The following is a 25,043-nucleotide window of genomic DNA, read 5'->3' on the forward strand; positions in this document are numbered from 1 at the left end:
TTCATTTTTATTTCATGTTAAATGGTCAGGTTCAGTTTTTAGATTATCAGTATACTTGTATGCTTGATTTGTAAGACAAGCTTAGGCTCTCCTGCTTTTTTTTTTTCCTGTACTGATTTAATATTTTTTTCTAGAAGTGACTTTAAAAATTCATTAGTTCAGTTGTCTCCAGGTAAGAAGAATTATCCTTAATCAACTGTTGCAAAATTAAAATCATTGATTTCATATACATTCTCTAAAATGAAATATGGACACGAAATCATATTCACAACCAGAAATTGCACAAATCAATGCTAAGATTCTTTCATATTTGAAATAGAAAGCTAGTAATATCTACTCATAGAACTTTCCAATCTCATCTCTTTTTCTGCTAATGGATACTCATTCTGACAGAAGTCTTAAGGACCATTTCACCCTGTGACTCTCTTTACCTGTCCCCCTTATGCAAATAAGATGACTCTTACATCTAGTCAAATCATCACAACAGGCTTTTCATCATTTTTAATGGAATGTCAGCTTTGCCACCTGTTTTTATCCCTCTTCAGTCTGCAACATAAACTAGTCAACAAAGGCTGTCATCAGAGAGAGTTATCATCAGTGGCCTACTTGTTATTCTATTCCCATCAGAAATTCAGCTGACAGATATTCAAAGGTCATAGCCCAAGTGACATGCAACCTGCCAGTTCCCACATTTTTGTCTTAAATTTTAGCCTTCTCTTAATATAAAGCATTAGAAAGCTGTAAACACTTATCAGCAGTATGCTGCTGCTGCTAAGTCGCTTCAGTCGTGTCCAACTCTGTGCAACCCCATGGACGGCAGCCCACCAGGCTCCCGCGTCCCTGGGATTCTCCAGGCAAGAACACTGGAGTGGGTTACCATTTCCTTCTCCAGTGCATGAAAGTGAAAAGTGAAAGTGAAGTAGCTCAGTCCTGTCCAACTCTTAGCGACCCCATGGACTACAGCTTACCAAGCTCCTCTGTCCATGGGATTTTCTAGGCAAGAGTACTGGAGTGGGGTGCCATTGCCTTCTCCGATCAGCAGTATGATGTAATGTTTAAAAATAGAGACTCAGAAGTCAGATAAGAGTTGAGTTCAGAATGAGACCCCACCACTTACTTTCAGTGGAACCTTATCTAAATCTCATAATCTTTCTAAACTTCATTTCTTTATCTTTAAAATAGGGACAAAAAATAATGGTGAAGAAATATATTTCTCTTGATAAACCAACGGTATTTTGGTAAACCAAATAACTAGAATTGTTATGACTCTTTTCTGTTTCCTTTTTTACTTGTTGGCTGGGAAACAGAGAACTCACTTGGTTTAAAGCTCAGTTAAAATGAGTATTTGAGATCTGGTCAAGATACCACTATTTGGTAAGGTGAGCAGTCTTTTGTCTAAAATCAATGGATTTTCCATAATCTTATCTGCCCTTAGCAGTTTCCCTGGAACAAACAACTAAGCCATATTGACACAGGGGTTTCAGTTCTCAGTCTTAATATCTCCATCATGTCAGTGTTTATAGTCATGCTTCTCCCATACAAGTTCTAACCTGGCCTGACTGCTTAGCTTCTGAGACAGACGAGATTGGGTGCATTCATGGTGGTATGGCCGTAGACTGGTCATGCTTCTCAAGGATATTTGCTGCTGCTTCCCCCCCACCCCCCAATTTCCTGTTTTAACTGCCTTGTTATGTACACATATTTTACTGTAATGGCCTCAAAACATTTAAAGCAGAAGTTATAAATAGTAATAATAATAATAAAAGTGATAGTATCCAAACCATCAGCAGGTGCAAAGAAAGCAAAAGAGGCTGTATGCTTAATGGTTAATGTATGGGATCTTGGTCAGACATGGGTTTTAATCATGACCGTGAGCAAGTTATTTACTTCTTTGTGTCTCAATTTCTTAATTTGTTAGATGAGCATAATATTGCTAAATAGGGTTACTTTGAGGATTAAATAAGATAGAGCAAAATGTTTGGAGTAGTTAAGTTCCCAATAAACAGTAGTTTAAGGAAAAAGGATGAAATCACAACTTGGTATTTTAAAGATTGAGTATTGTGTTGAAGCAAAATTGAGATTTGGAGAGAAAAAGTGTCCCTTGACATTTTTAAATCAAGAAACATGAACTGCAGTAGACAAAAAAGTGCTTAACTTTAACCTGGTCCTGCTAAGTTTAAGGATTAAAGAATATCACAAAGCCCTGATTTTGGTTAAATTTTCTGAGATAACCTAATTCCAAATTCCAGAGCTGGAAATGGGCCTGGTAATCACTTTAGTCTTAAAATCAAGATATCCAGATATCCAAGGAGCAGCCAGCATTGCTTCCATTTCTTTCTCTACTAAATGGAAAATTTATGAACTGCTGCCTAACTTGACTTTTCCATTTTGGTGTAGAAAGAACATTTAGATTGAAAAGCAACTGCCCACTGGTAAATAAGGCAATTAATACCTGTGAGTCTAGGGTCATTTGAATGGCCTTTCAGTTCAGTTATTTGTTCTCCTTCTCAGGATAGGAGAAGGATGGGAGAGATTAGTCTCTAAAGAGGAAAATTTATTATCTCTACCTTCAGAAATACCATTATATTTATATGGCAGATTTCTACTAAACCCTTTTTTAAAATGCACTTTTCTACTGATTAGGAAGAACTACTAGGAAAACATTTTATATTTATTGGATATTTGTATATTAAATATTAAATAGCATATTAAAAAGTAGGGCCATTACTTTGTCAACAAAGGTCCATCTAGTCAAGGTTATGGTTTTTCCAATAGTCATGTATGGATGTGAGAGTTGGACTATAAAGAAAGCTGAGTACCAAAGAATTGATAATTTTGAACTGTGGTGTTGGAGAAGACTTTTGAGAGTCCTTGGACTGGAAGGAGATCAAACAAGTCAGTCTTAAGGAAATCAGTCCTGAATATTCATTGAAAGAACTAATGCTGAAGCTGAAGCTCCAATACTTTGGTCACCTGATGTGAAGAACTGACTCATTGGAAAAGACCTTGATGCTGGGAAAGATTGAAGGCAGGAAGAGAAGGGGATGACAGAGGATGAAATAGTTGGATGGCATCACTGACTAAATGGACATGAGTTTGAGTAAGCTCTGGGACTTGGTGCAGGACAGGGAAGCCTGGCGTGCTGCATTCCATGGGGTCACAAGAAGTTGGACACAACTGAGCAACTGAACTGCACTGAAACTTGTAGTTTTTCAAGTGCTTATTGTTTTTACTTTCTTACTCCCACTATACTGCATTCATGAAATATTTATTGAACATCTTTTAGTTGCCAGATACTGGTCTAGGCCCTGAAGACAAGACAACAAGACAAGAAACAAGACAACATCCTTGTTCTCATGAAACTTGTGTGGGTGAGATGGACAGCAAATATAATTATAATGTCACATTATAAAATGAGAAATCTTCATGGAGGGACTGGGTTGGTGTGTTGGGGTGTGGTGACATCAGGAGTTCTGTTTTGATCACATTAGGTTTTGAGATGCCTATTAGATATCCAAGTGAAGCAGATAATCCAAGCCATGGGCCCAGATGTGATCACCTGTGAAGTGACAAGAGAAGACATCTGACGATCAGACCTCAGACACTCCAATATACAGAAGTCAGTGAAGAAAACAAGGAGTCATTAAAGAAGACTAAATCCTAGAGATAAACGTGCTTCCAAAAGGAGAAAATAAAGAACTGTGCAAATAAGATGAAACTAAGAATTGATCATTAGATTGGGAAGATGGAGGTGGCCAATGACCTTGGCAAGAGATTTCCCTGGAGTAGAGGGAGTCAAGGCCTAATTAGAGAGGGCCATAGAGAGAATGCAAAGAAATGGAGATATCAGGTATAAGAAAATTTAGTTGAGGATTTTGGCAACTGTGGTGGTGGTTTATTTTAATGTGAGATGTGTGTTTGTTAACTGACAAACCTTAAAGGAGGATAAATTGGAGAAGAGAGGTAGGAAGGGTACTTGCAAAAGTGAAGTCCTTGAGCAGTTGAAATCTGCTTTCCTGACATGCATGAAAATGCAAATCTTAAAATGAAAACGAAAGATTCTTGTATGGATTTCAAGGACTCAAAGTTAGGATAGGGTGAAGATGATGTGGGTAGGGGAAAGGGGGAACTGGGAAGCTGAAGCGCCAGTATGTTACTCAGTACTATTTTCTAGGGAGAAGAACCCCACATAGGTAGGGTCACTCAGTCATGTCCGACTCTTTGTGACCCCATGGACTGTAGCCCGCCAGGCTCCTCTGTCCATGGAGTTCTCCAGGCAAGAATACTGGAGTGGGTTGCCATTCCCTTTTCCAGGGGATCTTCCCAGCCCAGGGATCGAACCCAGGTATCTTGCATTGCAGGCGGATTCTTTACCAGTTGAGCCACAAGGGAAGCCCAAAAAGTATGCAAACAGCTGGCCAATAAAAAAAAGATTTGAACAAGCAAACTTCCTGGTGACCTGGGATGAAAAAGTGGGTCTGGCAGGAATCCTGATATGTACAAGTATCTCTTTAAAACAAAATATATTCTTGTGCGTGTTCTTTCAAATGGTGTAATTGATCCTGTATTATGGTTCAGTTCAGTTCAGTTCAGTTCTGTTGCTCAGTCGTGTCCGACTCTTTGCGACCCCATGAATCACAGCACGCCAGGCCTCCCTGTCCATCACCAACTCCCGGAGTTCACTCAAAATATTAATCTACTTTAAAGTTGTTTATTGATTTGTCTGTGAGTGTGTCTTTCCTTTTCTCTCTTCCTCTCTCATCTAGAGTTAAAACAAGAGAGAAGAGACTTTCTGGTTTGATTTTCACAGAGGAAGATGATACAGATCATTATAGCTGGAGAGGGAGGGAATATATATAGTTGTCCCTGACAACATTCAAATGGAGTCTAAGTTAAAATGCTATGTGTTTGGGACTGTTTTCTTAGAGATCACTAAGGGGTACAGGGACCTGAGGATGAGTTTGTTTGCTTTCTCATATTTTAAATTTTATTTGTTTAATTGGCAGCATTGAATTTAAGTTTTTCCATTATTTTATTCTGTTTATTTTTATGCACAAATATCTTCCTACATGAGTTGATAATACCAGTCATTTTCAAGTGATTCTGTTGCCACACTAGGTTGGGTTCCAGGAATACTAAAGCATGGGTCCTACAATAGAGACTTGAAAAGGACAAAAATGGGATTTAATAATAAATGTTGGTATACCAGTCCATTTTAGTTACTAATCCACCCCTTGAAATAGGAGACACAAGAAGGATTGTTGGGAGAACCTGTATGAAAGAGACACTAAACTATTTTAATGAAAAATACTAAAAAGCATATCATTATGTTAATTCCACAGCCTCAAATTTGTGATGCTTAAAGTACCAGTAAAACTAAAGCTTTTCCTACACTATATTAATCACAAAGTACACATTGAGTCAGACTTTCCTGACTATATTATGTACAGGTAATACTGTACACTCTGCAATTTTCCTCTAACTCTTCAAATCTGGGTGTCATCACTTATTAGCTATGTGGATTTGGGGCAGATAACTTCTTTGTGCCTCAAAGAAATAGGCATGATAATAGTGCCTACCTTAGTAGGTTATGAAGATAAAATGCAATACATAGTAAACAATTAGAACAATATCAATGGCATGGGTTAGATTTTTTTTTTTATTGCATTATGATATAATAAGAAGACTGTCTGGCTTCCCAGGTGGCTCAGTGGTAAAGAATCCACTTGCCAGTGCAGGAAACTCAAGAAACATCAGTTTGATCCCTGGGTCAGGAAGATCCCCTGGAGTAGGAAGTGGCAACCCACTCCAGTATTCTTGCCTGGAAAATTCCATGGACAGAGGCGCCTGACGGGAGGAGGAGGAGTCCATGAGTTTGCGAAGAGTCAGACACGACTGAGAGCACATACGTGTACACACACACACACAATGACTGTCTAGAAAACATTGTGCAACAAGCAGTGCATATTTATCACTTAGTTAATTTTAAGAGATAGTGAAACTATAGGGCAATGATGCACACCTATTGAATACTCAGGGATGAGAAAGGAAACTCGAGTTTTATCTTGTTTTGTTTTTGCCTTTCACTAGGTATTCCACCTACTTTTTAAAATTGTGTTATTTTAATCTTTATTACACACAGACATACTCTAAGTATGTTTAGGTCACCTTGTGTAATTTGTAAGGGTGAAACTGCAAACTTAGTTTCTAGTCCTTTTGAGTTTATTAGTTTATTAGTACAAAATTTCCCCTCTTTAAATTTTTATTTATGTTTACCTCATTATTTCTAGCTATAATAAAAAATTTTCTTTAAATTTATTGCCACTATAAAGGGAAATACAGTTCTCGAAGTACCAGTTAACTCAACCCTCCATTGTTGTTATGTATTTTAAAAGTTATATATACATGTCAAAATACTTAACTAAAGTGGAATGACATAAACATGAAATCTTTCTTCACATTGCCCAACCTCCAGCCCCACTCTACAGAAGTAACCACTTCTGTTAGTTTGTTGTGACAAATTACCATAAACTTTGTGGATTAAAAAATACATTCTTATAGATCTGTAGTTCAGAAGTCTGAAATTCATCTCCCTGGGCTAAAACGGAGATGTTAACAAAGCTGTCTGTTTCTAACTTCAGCTAAATGTCATCCTGCATAGCACATCCCTGACACCCAATCACAATTTCCCTGGCTTGCTGCTCTGTGCCAGATGCTTTGCTGTATGTAAAAGAAGACAAAGATCAGTAGTAAAAAGCCAGGCTTCTTATAGTGTTGTTATTGTTGTTCGGTTGCAAACTCGTGTCTGATTTTTTGTGACCCCATAAACGGCAGCACGCCAGGCTTCCCTGTCTTTATGGCGTTACCCTTAGTAAATTTGGCATGTGTGTAGTGTTATTAATAATAGCTAGCATATATTGAACACCTACTATGTATGAAGTACTATGCCAAAGATTTACGATTATTTCTCTGATTTAATCCTCTGATGTACATATGATTGTTATCCTCATGTTGCATCACATCAGTAGGCTGCAGTTTAAGGAGATTCACTCACTTGCCAAAGGCCATTCACAAAAAAGTAATAGAAAGTAATAGGTATTTAATCAGTTTCCTTGGGCTTCAAATTTTAAGCCCAACAGGATTTCTCTTTTGCCAAATGATAAAAATAAAAACTACAATGTATCTTTGTTTTGAAAGACTGGGAAAATAATAGCTCAGAAACAAAATTATGAAAAGAGGCAGTGATGATTCATAAAGATAAAGGTATTTTGCAATCAGACAGACATGACTTTGAATTCTGACCCGGCCACCTCTGTCACTTCTCTTATCATCTTTTTCTTATCTGTAAAAAGGAAATTATGAGATTACATGAGATAAGAAACATTGGCTTTCAGGAAAAAGAGGGCTTTCCTGGTAGCTCAGCTGGTAAAGAAGCCACCTGCAATGCAGGAGACCCTGGTTTGATCCCTGGGTCAGGAATATCCACTGGAAAAGGGATGGGCTACCCACTCCAGTATTCTTGGGCTTCCCTGGTGGCTCAGCTGGTAAAGAATCCGCCTGCAATGTGGGAGACCTGGGTTCAATCTCTGGATTGGGAAGATCCCCTGGAGAAAGGAAAGGCTACCCACTCCAGTATTCTGGTCTGGAGAATTCCATGGACTATCCATGGGGTCACAAAGAGTCGGATATGACTGAGCGACTTAAGTGAACATCGGCTTTCTTAAAAAAGAACGAAATAATGTCAGTGCCGCAATATGAATCCATCTAGAGACTGTCTTACTCAGTGAAGTAAGTCAGAGAAAGACAAATATCATATGATATCACTTATATGTGGATTCTTAAAGAAAGGTACAAATAAACTTATTTACAAAAGAGAAATAGAGTCACAGATGTAAAAAACAAAGTTACAGCTATCGTTGGGGAAAGGGAGGAATGATAAATTAGATGAGGATTGACATACACACACTACTATGTGTGAAATAGATAACTAATAAGAACCTAATGTGTAGCAAGGGAACTCTTAATACTCTGTAATGACCTATATGGGAAAAGAATCTTAAGAAACATTGGATATATGTATATGTATAGCTGATTCACTTTGCTGTACAGCATACACTAACACAACATATTAAATCAGCTGTATGCCAATAAAAATGTAAAATAAAAAAGAAACACTGGAACTAACATTCATTCAATGTTAATTTGATTTCTTGGATATTAACAAAATTCAAGTACCTAATTATTTTGTGCAGTTCACCACAAAGCACAAATATGCATTCAATAATTTCTTTTTAATGATATAAACCTTTTTCTAAACATCACTAAAATTAGAAATGTAAATTTTCTGGAAATGTCCAAGCTGTGGAGAAAAGATCAGGTATTGTGTTAGGGAAGTAGAAATATATACAATTATATAAAGTTATTTTATTTATTCTGGAATATGAAATGTATTACTTGTATTAGTGTGGATCCAATGATCATTCACATTTGTGTAGCATTTGGTTGAGCTTCTCTATCTCTTCAAAGCTGCACCAGGGTATAAAAAAGGTATGGATAACACCAAATGTAAGTGAAGTTGGGACCCTCAGGAACATTAAGGGTGGGCATGCAATTTAGTACAACAACCTTGAAAAACTGGTGGATCTTATCTAGTAAAACGAAAGCTGTATAGATCCTAAGATCTAGCAATTCCAACCCTAGGTCTATACCCTAGAAAACTTCACTTTTGAGTCAGGAAAGGTACACAACAAAGTTCATAGCAACTTTGTATATGACATGCATTGTATATCAATTATACATATATGTATGTATGCATATATCTCATTGTATGAATATATCAATTTATTTTTCCATTGTCAATTGACATTTGAGTTGAGATATTTGGCTATTAGAGATGGCTTCCTTGGTGGCTCAGCTGGTTAAGAATCCGCCTGGCAATTCAGGAGACTCAAAAGATGCGAGTTAGATCCCTGGGTCAGGAAGATCCCCTGGAATAGGAAATGGCAACCTGTTCCAGTATTTTTGCCTGGAGAATCCCATGAGCAGAGGCACCTGGCAGGCTACAGTCCATGGTATCACAAAGAGTCAGACACGACTGAGAACACGAGCATGCAATTAGGAATGAGGCTGCTGTGAACATCTTTGTTTGTGTATTTTGGAACATGTATATGTACATTTCTGTCAGTTATGTGCCTGGTAGTAGAACTCCAGCAGAGTATGCCTGTTCAGCTTTAGTAGAGATTGCCAAACAATTTTCCAGAGTGATTGTACATGCCTAGGAAGTGAGAGCTTGGTTATATCACATCTTCACCAGTGCTTGGTATTTTCTTTCTTTTTCATTTTAGTCATAGTGAGTGTACAGTGGTAGTGGACCATGATTTTAAAGTGCAATTTCCTGATGACTAATAAAACCTAGTTCTTTTAGTATGTCTGTTGGTCATTTGGTATGCTATTATTTTAAAAGTATGATATTAATAAAAGATCCTTAGAAGCACTATTTAATAAAGTTGATTATGAAATGTCTGTATAAATCATCATATCAGTGAATTAAAGCTGAGTTATCCTACAATGTGAAGAAGGAAATGGCAATCCACTCCAGTATTCTTGCCTGGAGAATCCCAGGGACGGAGGAGCCTGGTGGGCTGCCGTCTATGGGGTCGCACAGAGTCGGACACGACTGAAGTGACTTAGCAGCAGCAGCAGCAGCATCCTACAATAAAACTTGAGAATCTCAGTGGCTTAAAACAGCAAGATTTAATTCTTGCTCTTACCACATGTCTTTTTCTGATGGTCGGTGGCTCTGCTCCACGTGCCAACCATTATGGCAGCTTGGGAAGGGACAGCCCCCAGTCGTGTCATTGCTGGTCTCCAGACAGAGTAAAAAAAGAGGTGGCAATGCAGTGGATCACACACAAGCTCCTAAAGCCTCTGCTTACAGGTGGCAAGTACTTCACTTCCCCACATTCCACTGTCCCAAGCAAATTGTGTGTCCATGATTAACGTCAGTGAGAGCATTGTGTAATCTTCCACAAAGAAGAGGCTCAGAGAAAAGGGCATTAAATATTTGTAAACAAGAGAGTGACACATAGCATCTCTTTCTGCAGAGGAAGTTTATAACAGAAATATAAACTATTCTAGGATGTTGAGTGTTCTAGGATGGAACACTCAAACTGTCTATGGGTGAGCTGTCTTCAACACACATAACTTGTGCTGCACCTCTGTTTTGTTGATTAGCTATCATCATTTAAAAATCGTGGCATTTCACAAAGATGCAGATTTCTGGCTTTTCTTGGAAATCTAAGTTACAGGAAGAACCATTTGGAGCTGAGTGGCATCACCATTCTAGATGGGATGTGCACTGCTCTGGTGCCTTGCAAACATTTTTTACATAACCCACAATAAACAATGCATTTTGCATTACTCCTCACATGCGTACATATGCAGGTGTACACGTTGAGGTACAGGTATACATGTGCATATACTTACATATTTCCAAAGCAAATCCATGAAATAATGCTTACTGTTTTCTACAGTGCATGCTGATATCATCTCTTCTATTCTATCCTACTTTACCTTATTCTTTCCTTTCTTTAAGATGTGAAATCAACCTCTAAATTGATTTCACAAACCCTTGCTAGGTCACAGGTCACAAGTTGAAAACACTGCTCTCGAACATATTACTTGTCTGCTGTTCCTCTGGATGCCACTGGTTACTTTTCTAGATTGAATTTCTGTGTAAGCATTTCCAGATTCCCGGGACAGCTTGTTGTGTGGGTGAGCAGCAGCTGCTTTCCCTCAGTGATTTAAGCCTGTGCATTTACTGGCTTTGCCCAAAGGTCTTAAATAAAATTTATACTGCTTGAATACCTGCAAGTTACTATGATTACCCTTCCCTTATTTGACCTTCTGTTTCAATCAAAATAGCTTTTTAGGCAATAGATCTCCAATTCAAAATATCACAACTTCCTGGCTGGGCTAGGGAATAAAGGATGAAGTCTAAGTGAGTCTTGGGCTTCCCAGGTGGCGTTAGTGGTGAAGAACCCACCTGACAATGCAGGAGACAGATGTCAGTTCGATCTCTGGGTCTGGAAGATTCCCTGAAGGAGGTCCCCACTCCAGTAGTCTTGCCCGGAGAATCCTATGGATAGAGGAGCCTGGTGGGCTACAGTCCATAGCGTCACACAGAGTCGGACACGACTGAGCAACTGAGCAGCACAAGTGAGTCTTTCTGTGGGTTCAGGAAGGAACGTTCTCAGAGGCTAAGCACTGTGAATGATGACTTTATTACCTCAGGAGACCCAAGGACATGTTTTCCACAGATCGATTCCTCTGTATCATGGATTCACTTAACAAATATTTATTGTTCACCTGTGTTCCCTGTCCTAGGAAACTCATCCAAGCTTTGTACAAAGATCTAGTGTAGATAGTAATCATTTATTTCTGTGTTTTATTGCCTTGTTGTTTGCTGTTTTCTTCCCTTGACCCAGAAATCCATCCATTGTCAGAGGGCAATTCTAGTTAAGGGTATGTTACTCAGATGTGTCCTCCTGCTCAGATGTTTGTTGATTCTAACTGCTGTCTGTCTGTATGTGTAAGTGATGGGTTTATGTGTGGTGGTGTAGGTAGAGGGTATGGGAATGATGAGACACCAAGTAAAAGTCTCTTAGCCACTATGACACAAGCAGTATTGCTATAAAACCAAGTGAAAAGGGTTGTACTAGATGGAAAGATGGAGAAGGCAATGGCACCCCACTCCAGTACTCTTGCCTGGAAAATCCCATGGATGGAGGAGCCTGGTAGGCTGCAGTCCATGGGGTGGCTAAGAGTCTTATAGGACTGAGCAACTTCACTTTCACTTTTCACTTTCACGCATTGGAGAAGGAAATGGCAACCCACTCCAGTACTCTTGCCTGGAAAATGCCATGGACAGAGGAGCCTGGTAGGCTGCAGTCCATGGAGTCGCTAAGAGTCAGACACAGCTGAGTGACTTCACTTTCACTTTTCACTTTCACGCATTGGAGAAGGAAATGACAACCCACTCCAGTGTTCTTGCCTGGAGAATCCCAGGGATGAGGGAGCCTGGTGGGCTGCCGTCTATGGGGTTGCACAGAGTCGGACACAACTGAAGTGACTTAGCAGCAGCAGAGGGAAAGAAGTATCTTCATGTTTTCATAGGGTTCGGTGAAGCTTTGCCTTTTGAGGAGCAGTGCACTTGTGATACCGAGGGGATTCCATCATCTCCATGGTGTTGGTCTCTGGAAGCAATTCAACCACCTAAGTAGCGTTGGTGTCAGGTGTACCCAGCATAATCGGGCAGCAAGGCCTGGTGAAACGTGGCAAGAGGGGCTTACCAGGATCATTCAAAGCAATAGTAATGCCCCTTCCTGCCAGCTGGAGGCAGTGGAAGCCTCACAGTGGACATTGCGGGACAGGGCCAGAACGGGAGAGGAAGGAAATGGCTAACATGTTTCTGATTCCAGGAGGACAGCTAAAGGAGACTCACAGAAATAATTATAACGATGAGATGAGTTCATATTTAGAGATATTGCAGTAGCTGATAGAGGCGAGAGCCAGTAATATACGGACTGTTACTATTAGTAATGTGACCCCAGGGTAAGTCATGAATTTAGACAGCAAGATTATTTCTCCTTCTCTATGTATGTGCTTTACCTAAAAATGTCCTTTTATAGAAGCATGAATGCAGCAAAAATCCTTGAACACTGTCTCCAAACCTTCCCCATTGCCTTGACATTTTGTCTTTCTCTTAAACTTGTCTCCTTTTCTGCCCACCCTGTCCTTGATCTCTTGTGTCTATATCCAGACCTGAGGAGAGGAGAGTCATGAACTCCTTGGCTGCGCTGTTACTTGTGTCTCCTATTTGTATTTGCTTTTTCTACTCATTCATCTCCCTTGCCTCTATTCTTGTTACTAGCAAGTCCCTTCCTGATGTCCTGGCTATACCCCCTTTATCTTCCTACTATCCTAAGTTAGCAAAACAGCAAAAAATAATAGCTAAGGTGGGTATAGTTGACAGAATTATGGCTCCTAAATTAATATCATATAGCTCAACACATGCTAACCTCTAGTACCTCAAACTATGACTTTATTTGTAATAAGTGTCTTTGCAAATGCAATTACTGTAAAGATCTTGACATGAGATCATCCTGAATTAAAGTGTGCCTTATATCCAATGACAAGTGTCTTATAAGAGACAGATAAGGAGAAGACAGACAGAGACCCAGGGAAGAAGCCATGTGAAGACAGAGGCAGAAATCACAGTTCTGCTGACCGAGACAAAGAATGCTGGGGGCCACAAGATGCTGGAAAACTCAAGGAAGGATTCTCCTCTAGCGCCTGCAGAAGGAGTGTGGCGCTCCCCACCCCTGAATTTCAGACTTCTGGATCTAGAACTGTGAGACAGTAAATTCTATTGTTTAAGCTAGCAAGCTTACTGCAGTTAGTTATGGCGGGCCTGGGAAACTTGGACAGTGAAACACCAAACAGCACCAAAGAAACATTTATTTCACAATTGGTGAATATTTTAAAATAATAAAAAATGTTCTAGAAAAGACTATGCAAATATTTTCAATCATTAATAATTAAAAGACTTTGCTAAATATTTTTAACATTTGCTAAATAATTATTTTTAACACAATTATAGAGCCAGTTCTCATCTGACAATAAAGTGCTCCTAAAGTTAACAGTCCTGGGTGTTCATTGGAAGGACTGATGTTGAAGCAGAAACTCCAATACTTTGGCCACCTGATGTGAAGAACTGACTCATTTGAAAAGACCCTGATGCTAGGAAAGATTGAGGGCATGAGGAGAAGGGGACGACAGAGGATGACTAACTCAATGGACATGGGTTTGGGTGAACTGAGGGAGTTGGTGATGGACAGGGAGGCCTGACGTGCTGCGGTTCATGGGGTCCCAAAGGGTCGGACATGACTGAGCGACTGAACTGAACTGAACCGAAAGTTAAGACATAAACAAATTGTTTGAGACTCATAATACATCTTTTCCTACAGGAGTCATGTGATATATTATGGATATTTTCCAGATATTAACCCATAATAATTGTTTTAATGGTAGTCACATGTGGACTATAGATTTCCTAAAACTCAGGATTATGCTGTATATATATAAGCTCACTACCTCGCAGACCGATTTGCATATGATAGACACCCCCAGTACCAATAAACTCTCTTTGAATAGTTCATTTTTGAGCATCATACAATAGTGTTTAAGAGCATCTGTTCTGGAATCTAAAAATCTTGGCCCTGCCACCTACGGAATGTTTAAGCAAATTATGTAAACTCTCTGTGCCTGACTTTATTTGTTTATCAAATTGGAATAATAATACCTACCCCATAATGTTGTGAGGAGTTAGTAAATTATTACATATAGACTGCATGCTCAGTTGTGTCCAACTCTTTGCGACCCCCCTGGACTGTAGCCTGCCAGGCTTCTCTGTCCATGGAATTTTTCAGGCAGGAGTACTGGAGTGGGTTGCCATTTCCTACTCTGTATTACATATAAAGTACTTAGAATTAAGACTAGTACTTGCATACCAGGATTCAATAAATGTTAACTATTATTAGCACTAAACACATTTCCCAACTAAATTACAAACTCTTTGAGATAGAGAAATGCCCAGTGTTTTTTATAATCTCAGAACCTACACAATTTTTTGCATAGTATATTCGTTTAGTAAATATTTGTTGAACTAATAGAAGGAATGAATGGGTGGTTACCTGTTTATAATACTTTCTTGCCCCCAAATCATGCAGAATCAATAAGCATTTGTTGACATGTTGCAATAAAAATGGGTTAAGAAATTAAACGGTTAAATGATTGTCAAAGAACTACAAATATAATTAAGAAAAGAAAAAACTACCAATGTGAAATTGTTCATCATATTTTAGCCCCTGGACGCTGGCAACTTGTGCTGTGTTTCCTTGTAATTCGAGAATTGTGCATCATGTTTTGCTTCCAACCCAGGAAGAACACAGGAAACACACAGATTTCTGGAGGTCTTTCTCTTTGTCCGTCCTTTCTGGAATTCTGCCCTGCAGCTTCCTTCCACCTCAGCTTCCTGAGCTCTGAACTCCTCACCTCAGCGGGGCCTCTAGGTTCTCTAGGGTTCCACTCCCTACATCTGCAGTCCATGAATTGCATCCAGGATGTTCATAGCACTCATCTCCTGTTTCCCTTCTTCCGGAGGTCAGTCTTACAGGCCCCTTGTTCAGTGTCTGAAAACAGCTGTTTCATGTGTTTTGTTTAGTTTTCTAATTGTTCACAATGAGAGTGAAGTTTTTGTTGCTTTTAACCAAACAGGTATCTTGGTTAAAAGGGAAAAAAAAAAGAGTAACTATAAACTAAGACTTCTACCTTTATTTCGTTGGTTCTTTTGTTGATGAAGAACTACAGGACCCTTCCTTAGTTTTGAAGAGGTTCTGCTAGGCAAGTTTTCAGGCTATGTTAGCAGTTGGCTTCAGGGATACACCCTTCCATCTTTACTTCTGGCTTAAAGAAATAAGAATGGAGAAGAGAATTCTAAAGTATAAATAAAGATTGTATACTGTTGCCTGTACCAAAGCACATATCTCATAACTTGTTAGGCAGAGTGGTAAGATCTCTCTCCCATTTATTTGTGCATTCCTTTTCATATAGTCATATTCTATTAGGATCCTCTATTGCTTTTCACAAATTGGTTTCAACTTTTAACAATGATAGATACAGATTTCCTGAGCTGAGCACAGAGGCCATTTCTGTTTATGTTATTTCTGTGCAGTCAGTCATTCCCCTTCAAGGTCATAGCCCTATAGCTGTGTCATACATAAACAATCTATTTTAATAGATTGTTGAGGGAGTCATTTCATCAAAGAAGTGCATTATATCTACTGGAGGATTTTCTTGTCTGAGAACACTCCTGAAATTATGTTTTCCCAAGATTTCAAACTTTATTAAAATTTTCAATTTTATAAAAGATGATTTTCTTTTCGGCATAATTATTATCTACTGTGATAGCAATCAGGTCACATTCTGAATATTCATTTCCTTGTTAATTTTTATCTAACTCTTAAAAGCTCCTTTACGTGAGCTGCCAGAACAGCGAATGAGCCCCATCAATTAAGAAATTTGGGGGCCACATATGGTCCAAAATCCAACATAAGGATAGCTGGAATAGAATGAACAAGAAGTTAATGAATAATAACCTCAGTCATTTCAGGGGAATTAAGCCCTGCTGGAGAACTCTGGCCCTGAGGCTTGAAGTCTGTTATCTACAGAGAGGAACTCCCTGTATCCCACTACCTTCATGGCTCCATTTGTCAGCATGAGACTTGCTGGTGACAGAGACTGGCAGATGTCAACATATAAGGCATTCTTTCTGCTGGGATGTTTATTGTCTCTTCCATGGTAGATGTTCTCTAAATGTTAATGGAGACAAAGGTCTCCATACTGTGTGAGCACTAACACACACCCATCCGTACACCTCTTGTCCAGACCTCCCCAATATAAACTTTCTTCTGAGTCCCTGTATACATGTATATGTATGTATGTGTATAATATATACATATAGTTTAAGTAAATAAACTACATAACTTATGTCTGTTGTAAGCAAGGCCAGGGTTCTTGGCCTCCTTAATCAATAGAAATTGATCAGAAATCAGACAGGAAATTCAGGCAAGGCTTTATTGGAGCCCCTGCTTTTCAGCAGTAAGGAGTAAGAACAAGTAACAGATTCTCTTGTTTGCCTGCTCCTGGGTATGTGTGTGTGTCCAGGGGTCAGGTTAGAGGGTGGCTTAGGTAATTTGCTTACCCCTTAGGTGGTGTCGTGTTCAGGAGACATGTGCAGTCTCCCACTTTTGCTCTCAACCCTCTGCTTTTGTTCCAGGCTCTTCAGAAGTGACAGTTGGGTTTTTTGGTCTCTTTGTATCTTTTGTCCAAAATTTGATCTAACTGTACATGCATGCAGTTATTTTTAGTCCCATATAATTTCTTGTATTTTGTGCTAAAGGAGAGGTGTGTCTAGGTAGGAGCATTCCAGCACTGCAGCAAAGGGTCCCAGGTCCCAGATTGTCTCATTCCTAGCACTTGTAACAGTGTCTTGTGCATTTGAATAAATACTAAATACAAGTCTTTGCCAATATGTATGAGAAATATATTCCTAGTTATACTTTTGTCTTATTAACTTTATTGTAAGTGATACTCAGAAGAACAGAAATATTAAATTTTAGTATAGTTAAGTATATCAGTCTTTTCTTCTACAAGTAGAAGGCTTCCCTGGTAGCTCAGATGGTAAAGCGTCTGCCTACAATGCAGGAGACCCAGGTTCAATCCCTGGGTCAGGAAGATCCCCTGGAGAAGGAAATGGCAACCCACTCCAGTATTCTTGCCTGGAAAATCCCATGGACTGAGAAGCCTGGTACGCTACAGTCCATGGGATCGCAAAGAGCCAGACACAAGTGAACGATTTCACTCACACTGATGAATAGTGGCTCAAACGGTAAAGCGTCTGCATACAATGCCGGGGACCCAGGTTCAAATCCCCTGGAAAAAGAAATGGCAACCCACTCCAGTATTCTTGCCTGGAAAATCCCATGGACGGAGGAGCCTGGTTAGCTACTGTCCATGAGGTCGCAAAGAGTTGGACACGACTGAGCAACTTCCCTTCACTTCAAATATATCAGTCTTTTCTTCTACAAGTAAGCCATCTTTGTTTCTTATTGAAGAAATTCTGTGCTGCAAAGTCATAAATATGTTCTTCTGAATTTTCTTGTAGCCCATAATTCCCCCGTTGATCTGCAGTGACATTTCTGTTGTTTATTAAATTTCAATATAAATGTGGTCTGTTTCTAGGCTGTCGATTTTGCTCCACTGTCTGTTTGTCTATCCTGTTTATGTCATTGAGTAGATAATAGACCAACCTGCTATGAGCATTTGTTTTCTGGATGAACTTCAGCTTTTGTGAATTGATCTTTTTTATCTAGACTAGTGGTTGTCAGACTTAAGGTGCATCACAATTGCTTATTAAAACACAGATCACTGGAGTTCCCTGGTGGTCTAGTGGTCAGGATTTGGCACTCTCACTGCTGTGGCCCAGATTCAGTCCCTGGTCAGTCAACTAAGGTCCTACCAAATAATATGATTTCAAGTAGTCATTATTTATTTCTTTTCCCCTAGAATTCATGTTACTAGATTTAAGCAGTAGTGTATATATTAATATGGAATATTATATTAGAAAGGCAGATGTATTTAAAATATAATATTGGAAATAAATACATGAATACATAATATTTTGGACTTCAAGTAAATGTTGCCATGATTTTTTTTAAAGGAATTTAAATATGAATACTGTCCTCCCAGATTTTGACAGTAGGAATTGTTGGTTTTTTACTGCAAACTATCTTCTTAGACTGAAATGTAGAGCATATTTCTCTTCAGACTTAATTATAGGCGCTAAATACAAGGCGAGTAATTTAATAGTATATTCTCCATATGCAAAAAAATCATTTTTACTAGTCAGTACAGCTTTCTAATTTGATCTTAATCCAAAAGAAAAAAATTACACAGAAAAACTTATCAGCAGAGATCGGTAAATAGTGCATCATTTTAGTATTTATGATGCAGTTTTATGGAGAAATATTAAATTCTCTGGGTTTATAACACTTTAAAAGTATCTTTTGTGTGTCATCATAACTCTGATGGCTGAGACACTGGTTGGTAACTCATTAGGAATACATGCTAAAATTATTTGCTTTGATTTTTTTAATGATGTTTAATTTTATGTTCCCCTAAAATTGACTTATTTTAAACCAATCATATCTTGGGCCCCAGGAGTATATTAATTTACCATTGTGATTGCTTCAAGATATTGTTATTTAGACTTATATCCTCAATTCACTAATGAAAGATATTAAAATAATGATGAATAAAATATATGGATAGTAATAAAATTATATAATATATCTTCAAAGTCTGAATATAACTGATAACATATTTGTGTTATGGCTGATTCCTTACAAAAAGCAGCTCTGACTTAATGAAAACTTTTTATTTTGAAAGTCTATCAGTAAAATGTTTCTGGAGAATGTGAGCTTTACTGAAAGTATACAACATTAACAAGAGTAGAATTAAATAACTGAGGTGCCACTAAAGAATCAAAGATATCTCACACATACTTTGATTAAACAAAGTATGAGTGGAAACATATTTTATCTCACTATGTAACTCAGTAAAATGTTAAATAGGTAAAACAAAGAAGGGCATTATCAGGAGTTTTTAGGTAAGATTAAAAAAATATGAGACTCCAACAGAATGCTCTTAGGCAATATTCCTCTCATGTACATGCTGAGAATTCATTTGGCTAATCATGATTCTTAATATATACTTTATATCTTTGGCTTGGACCCACAGACTAAATGCAGACATTTCTGTCATTTTCAGGTTTGTTGCTTAGGATGCTAATTGAAATTCAGGGCAGAAAAAACTACATCACTGGCTTTTGTGTGTCTATGAAAGGCCTTCTTATTAGACTTTGTTCAGTGTAAAATCTTCTCTTCTCTGCAAACTGAGAGGGACCCTATGTGTGAAGTGTGTCCAGTCGTGTCTTTAAGAGCAATGTAGACACCAGTCACTCACCAGCCAGAAGCCCTCACGCACACTGCTCAGCAGGGAGCCCCGACCATCAGGTGCCAAAAGAAGACGCCCGCTCATCTTTCTAAAATTCTTTCCCAGGGCTGGGGGATGGGAGCCATCCTTTGAGCCTCTGTACAGAACTTTGAATTTCCAAGGAGGGAAATCATGTTTTCATCCCCCAAATACTATTTTGTCCCTGAGTTAATGTCCTTTGAAACTTTGAGCCAAACTAGATAGCACTCAGAACTTAAGGCTATGGCCCCTTTGTTCTCTATTTCATAGTGCTCCCAGCCTTCTCCTGAGTTTGGAGGCCTGGAAAATGAGGAATTCATTTTGATTTGGAGAGAATTCTTAGTTTTCCCTTTGCATATTTTATTCTTTTTGTTTCAGTCTGTTTTCTTTGGCTTTTGGCATGAACTCAGGAGGCAAAGTCAAGGTGTCTTAATGAGAAGAGCTCAGAATTAGGGTGTGGAGTACTTGGATCAAAGCCTAGAGCTATCATTTCCTACTTCTATGACCTACTTTAATTTCCTTAATCTCCTTCCTTAATCCCAAAGAGATTTATTGGTGTATATTGTAGTAAAATATATACTACGAGTTCTTTTTATTTAACTACTTGTACCATATTTAATTACCAGCAATTAATATTACATATTAGTTGAATATGTTTGAATCATAGCATTCTTTTGCTGTCTTTTCTTTTATGCCCAAGAAATTTCTGTCCTATGTCTATAAGTAATTTGTAAGCATTAAAACAACTATTTTAAAAACAAATAGCTGAGAAAAGACGAGAAGCTAAAGGCAAAGGAGAAAAGGAAAGACATATCCATGTGAATGCAGAGTTCCAAAGAATAGCAAGGAGAGATAAGAAAGCCTTGCTCAGTGATCAATGAAAAGAAAACAAAAGAATGGGAAAGACTAGAGATTTATTCAAGAAAATCAGAGATATCAAGGGACATTTCATGCACAGATGGGTACAATAAAGAACAGAAACTGTATGGACCTAACAGAAGCAGAACATATCAAGAAAAGATGGCAAGAATACACAGAACTATATAAAAAAGATCTTCATGACCTAGATAACTGCAATGATATGATCACTCACCTAGAGCCAGACATCCTGGAGTCCAAATTCAAGTGGGCCTTAGGAAGCATCACTACAAACAAAGACAGTGGAGGTGGATGGATTTCAGTTGAGCTATTTCAAATCCCAAAAGATGATGCTGTGAAAGTGCTGTACTCAATATGCCAGCAAATGACACTCATGGCCACAGGACCAGAAAAGGTCAGTTTTCATCCCAATCCCAAAGAAAGGCAATGCCAAAGAATGTTCAAACTACACACAACTTCACTCATCTCACATGCTAGCAAAGTAATGCTCAAGAACCCCCAAGCTAGGCTTCAGCAGTACATGAACCAAGAATCTCCAGATTACAAGCTGGATTTAGAAAAGGCAGAGGAACCAGAGATGAAATTGCCAACATCCATTGGACCATAGAAAAAGCAAGAGAATTCCAGAAAAACATCTACTTCTGATTTATTGACTATTCCAAAGCCTTTGACTGTGTGGATCAAAACAAACTATGAAAAATTCTTAGAGATGGGAATACCAGACCACCTTATCTGCCTACTGAGAAATCTGTACGCAGGTCAAGAAACAACAGTCACAACAGACATGGAACAACGGACTGGATCCAAAATAGGAAAAGGAGTACATCAAGGCTGTGTATTGTCACCATGTTTATTTAACTTATATACAGAGTACATCATGAGAAACGCTGAGCTAGAAGAAGCACAAGCTGGAATCAAGATTGCCAGGAGAAATATCAATAACCTCAGATATGCAGATGACACCACCCTTATGGCAGAAAGTGAAGAAGAATTAAAGCCTCTTGATGAAAGTGAAAGAGGAGAGTGAAAAAGTTGGCTTAAAACTCTTGAGAGTCCCTTGGACTGCAAGGAGATCCAACTAGTCCGTCCTAAAGGAGATCAGTCCTGGGTGTTCATTGGAAGGACTGATGCTGAAGCTGAAACTCCAGTACTTTGGCCACCTGATGCAAAGAGCTGACTCATTTGAAAAGACCATGATGCTGGGAAAGATTGAGGGCAGAAGGAGAAGGGACGACAGAGGATGAGATGGTTAGATGGCATCACTGACTCAATGGACATGAGTTTGGTTGAACTCTGGGAGTCAGTGATGAACAGGGAGGCCTGGCATGCTGAGGTTCATGGGGTCGCAAAGAGTCAGACACGACTGAGTGACTGAACTGATGCAGGGTACATCATGCAAAATGCTGGGCTGAATGAAGCACAATCTGGAATCAAGATTGCAGGGAGGACTATCAATAACCTCAGATATGCAGATGACACCAGCCTTATGCCAGAAAATGAAGAAGAACTAAAAGAGCCTCTTGATGAAAGTGAAAGAGGAAAGTGAAAAAGTTGACTTAAAACTCAGCATTCAAAAAATGAAGATCATGGCATCTGGTCCCATCATTTCTTGGCAAATAGATGAGAGAAACAATGGAAACTGTGACAGACTCTATTTTCTTGGGCTCCAAAATCAGTGCAGATGGTGACTGAAGCCATGTAATTAAAAGACACTTGCTCCTTGGAAGAAAAGCTATGACCAACCTAGACAGCATATTAAAAAGCAGAGACATTACTTTGCCAACAAAGATCCATCTAGTCAAAGCTATGGTTTTTCCAGTAGTCATGTATGGATGTGAGAGTTGCACCATAAAGAAAGCTGAGTGCTGAAGAAATGATGCTTTTGAAGTGGGGTGTTGGAGAAGAGTCCTGAGAGTCCCCTGACTGCAAGGAGATCAAACCAGCCAATCTTAATGGAAATCAGTCCTGAATATTGATTGGAAGGACTGAGGCTGAAGTTGAAGCTCCAATACTCTTGGCCACCTGATGTGAAGAGTTGACTCATTAAAAAAGACCCTGGTTCTGGGAACAATTAAAGGCAGGTGGAGAAGGGAACGACAGAGGATGAGATGGTAGGATAGCATCATTGGCTTTATGGACATGAGTTTAAGGAAGCTCTGGGAGTTGGTGATGGATAAGGACACCTGGAATGCTGCAGTCCATGGGGTTGCAAAGAGTCGGACATGACTGAGAGACTGAACTGACTGAACTGAAAACAACTTTTATTAAAATGTTAAATAATCAAGATTTTCCACTTCAGTAGTACTGTAATTGATTGAAAAATACACTTTGAGTGATTGTAAAATAAACAGTGAAAACAAAGCAGTTGTTACTTTTATATAAAAGAGAGAAAACCACAAGACTTAGAATCTATTTACCTTCACCTGCCAAGAGGAAGGGCTTCCCAGGTGGTGCTAGTGGTAAGGAGCAATGCAGGAGCCTTAGGAGACACTGTGTTTGATTGCTGGGTCAGGAAGATCCCATGGAGAAGGAAATGGTAACCCACTCCAGTATTCTTACCTGTAGAATCCCATGGACAAAGGAGCCTGGAAAGCTATGGTCCATAGGATCAAAATGAGTTGGACACGACTGTAGTGACTTCACACACACACTGAGAAGATAAAATATTATTGGATATATTTATTCAATGTATGTATATCTTTCAGATATTTATAGAATAAACTGAATTTCTGTTAAGTGAGTGGTATTCAAATGTTTGTTTTATTTTGCCTTAGTTTATTTGGTTTTAGAAGTCTTATCTGCAAAGATGAAGCTTATAGAAAAATATTCTGAATTTCCTTACTGCTACAGAGTGTGCCTTGGAGTACTCTCTTAGGAAGGCAAAAATTTCTGATGCAGCTTGTAGCCTTGACACTTCTATTTCCTTTCAGGACTGACTAGTATGCTCTGCCTTCTCATGACTGAGCAGCTTACTCTCATCTGAATGTTCAGGGTATGAGCAAGAGGGTCTGCACCTTGATTTCTGTGCAGTATCTTTCTGGATGGTTGCTGGAACTTATAATTATTGCACTCTGCTCTCCTAGCCTCAATTTCTATTTCTGTTGGCTTTTCCTGAAGTTGCAGCAATTACACAGAGTCAAATAATTGAAAGGACTCATAACATTCCAATATATGAGTCTATAGGGCAGAAAAAGTTTCCCTCCTTCCTTCTAGGTTCTATGGCAGGTCTCATAATTAAGTTGACATAAGACAGATTCACAGAAGAAAATCATAAGTTTAGTTCAGTCTCTCAGTTGTATCCGACTCTGTGACCCCATGGCCTGCAGCACGCCAGGCCTCCCTGTCCATCACCAACTCCTGGAGCTTGCTCAAACTCATGTCCATTGAGTCAGTGATGCCATCCAAGAATCTCATCCTCTGTAGTCCCCTTCTCCTCCTGCTTTCAATCTTTCCCAGCATCAGGGTCTTTTCCAGTGAGTCAGTTCTTTGCATCAGGTGGCCAAAGTATTGGGGCTTCAGCTTCAGCATCAGTCCTTCCAATCAATATTCAGGACTGATTTCCATTAGGATTGGCTGGTTTGATCTCCTTGCAGCCAGGGGACTCTCAGGACTCTTCTCCAACACCCCACTTCAAAAGCATCATTTCTTCGGCACTCAGCTTTCTTTATGGTGCAACTCTCACATCCATACATGACTACTGGAAAAACCATAGCTTTGACTGGATGGACCTTTGTTGGCAAAGTAATGTCTCTGCTTTTTAATATGCTGTCTAGGTTGGTCATAGCTTTTCTTCCAAGGAGCAAGTGTCTTTTAATTACATGGCTGCAGTCACCATCTGCACTGATTTTAGAGCCCAAGAAGACAGAGGCTGTCACTGTTTCCATTGTTTCCCCATCTATTTGCCATAAAGTGATGGGACCACATGCCATGATCTTTGTTTTTTGAATGTTGAGTTTTAAGCTAAACTTTTCACTCCTCTTTCACTTTCATCAAGAGGCTCTTTTAGTTCTTCTTCATTTTCTGGCATAAGGCTGGTGTCATCTGCATATCTGAGGTTATTGATATTTCTCCCTGCAATCTTGATTGCAGCTTTTGCTTCATTCAGCCCGGCATTTCACATGATGTACCTTGTATATATGTTAAATAAGCAGGGTGACAATATACAGCCTTGACATAATCCTTTCCGAATTTGGAACCAGTCCATTGTTCCATATCCAGTTCCAAGTGTTGCTTCTTGACCTGCATACAGATTTCTCAGTAGTCAGGTAAAGTGGTCTGGTATTCCCATCTCTTGAAGAATTTTCCACAGTTTTTTGTGATCCACACAAAGGCTTTGGTATAGTCAACAAATCAGAAATAGATGTTTTTCTGGAACTCTCTTGTTTTATTGATGATCCAGCAGATATTGCCAATTTGATCTCTGGTTCCTTTGCCTTTTCTAAATCAAACTTCAACGTCTGGAATTCACAGTTCATGTACTGTTGAAGCCTGGCTTGGAGAATTTTGAGCAT

General features: G+C 39.0%; 1 protein-coding gene and 1 non-coding gene across 6 annotated transcripts in view; both read left to right on the plus strand.

Annotated features, from left to right (window-relative positions):
- Positions 1 to 25,043, plus strand: part of BICD1 (BICD cargo adaptor 1) — a 246,143-nt gene that overhangs the window by 134,341 nt on the left and 86,759 nt on the right. The window lies entirely within an intron of this gene.
- On the plus strand, positions 17,284 to 17,356 carry TRNAC-ACA (transfer RNA cysteine (anticodon ACA)). The gene has a single exon. It is a non-coding gene; the product is annotated as a tRNA-Cys (tRNA).

The sequence above is a fragment of the Bubalus kerabau genome, chromosome 1 (assembly GCF_029407905.1).
Source record: "Bubalus kerabau isolate K-KA32 ecotype Philippines breed swamp buffalo chromosome 1, PCC_UOA_SB_1v2, whole genome shotgun sequence".
NCBI lineage: Eukaryota > Metazoa > Chordata > Mammalia > Artiodactyla > Bovidae > Bubalus > Bubalus kerabau.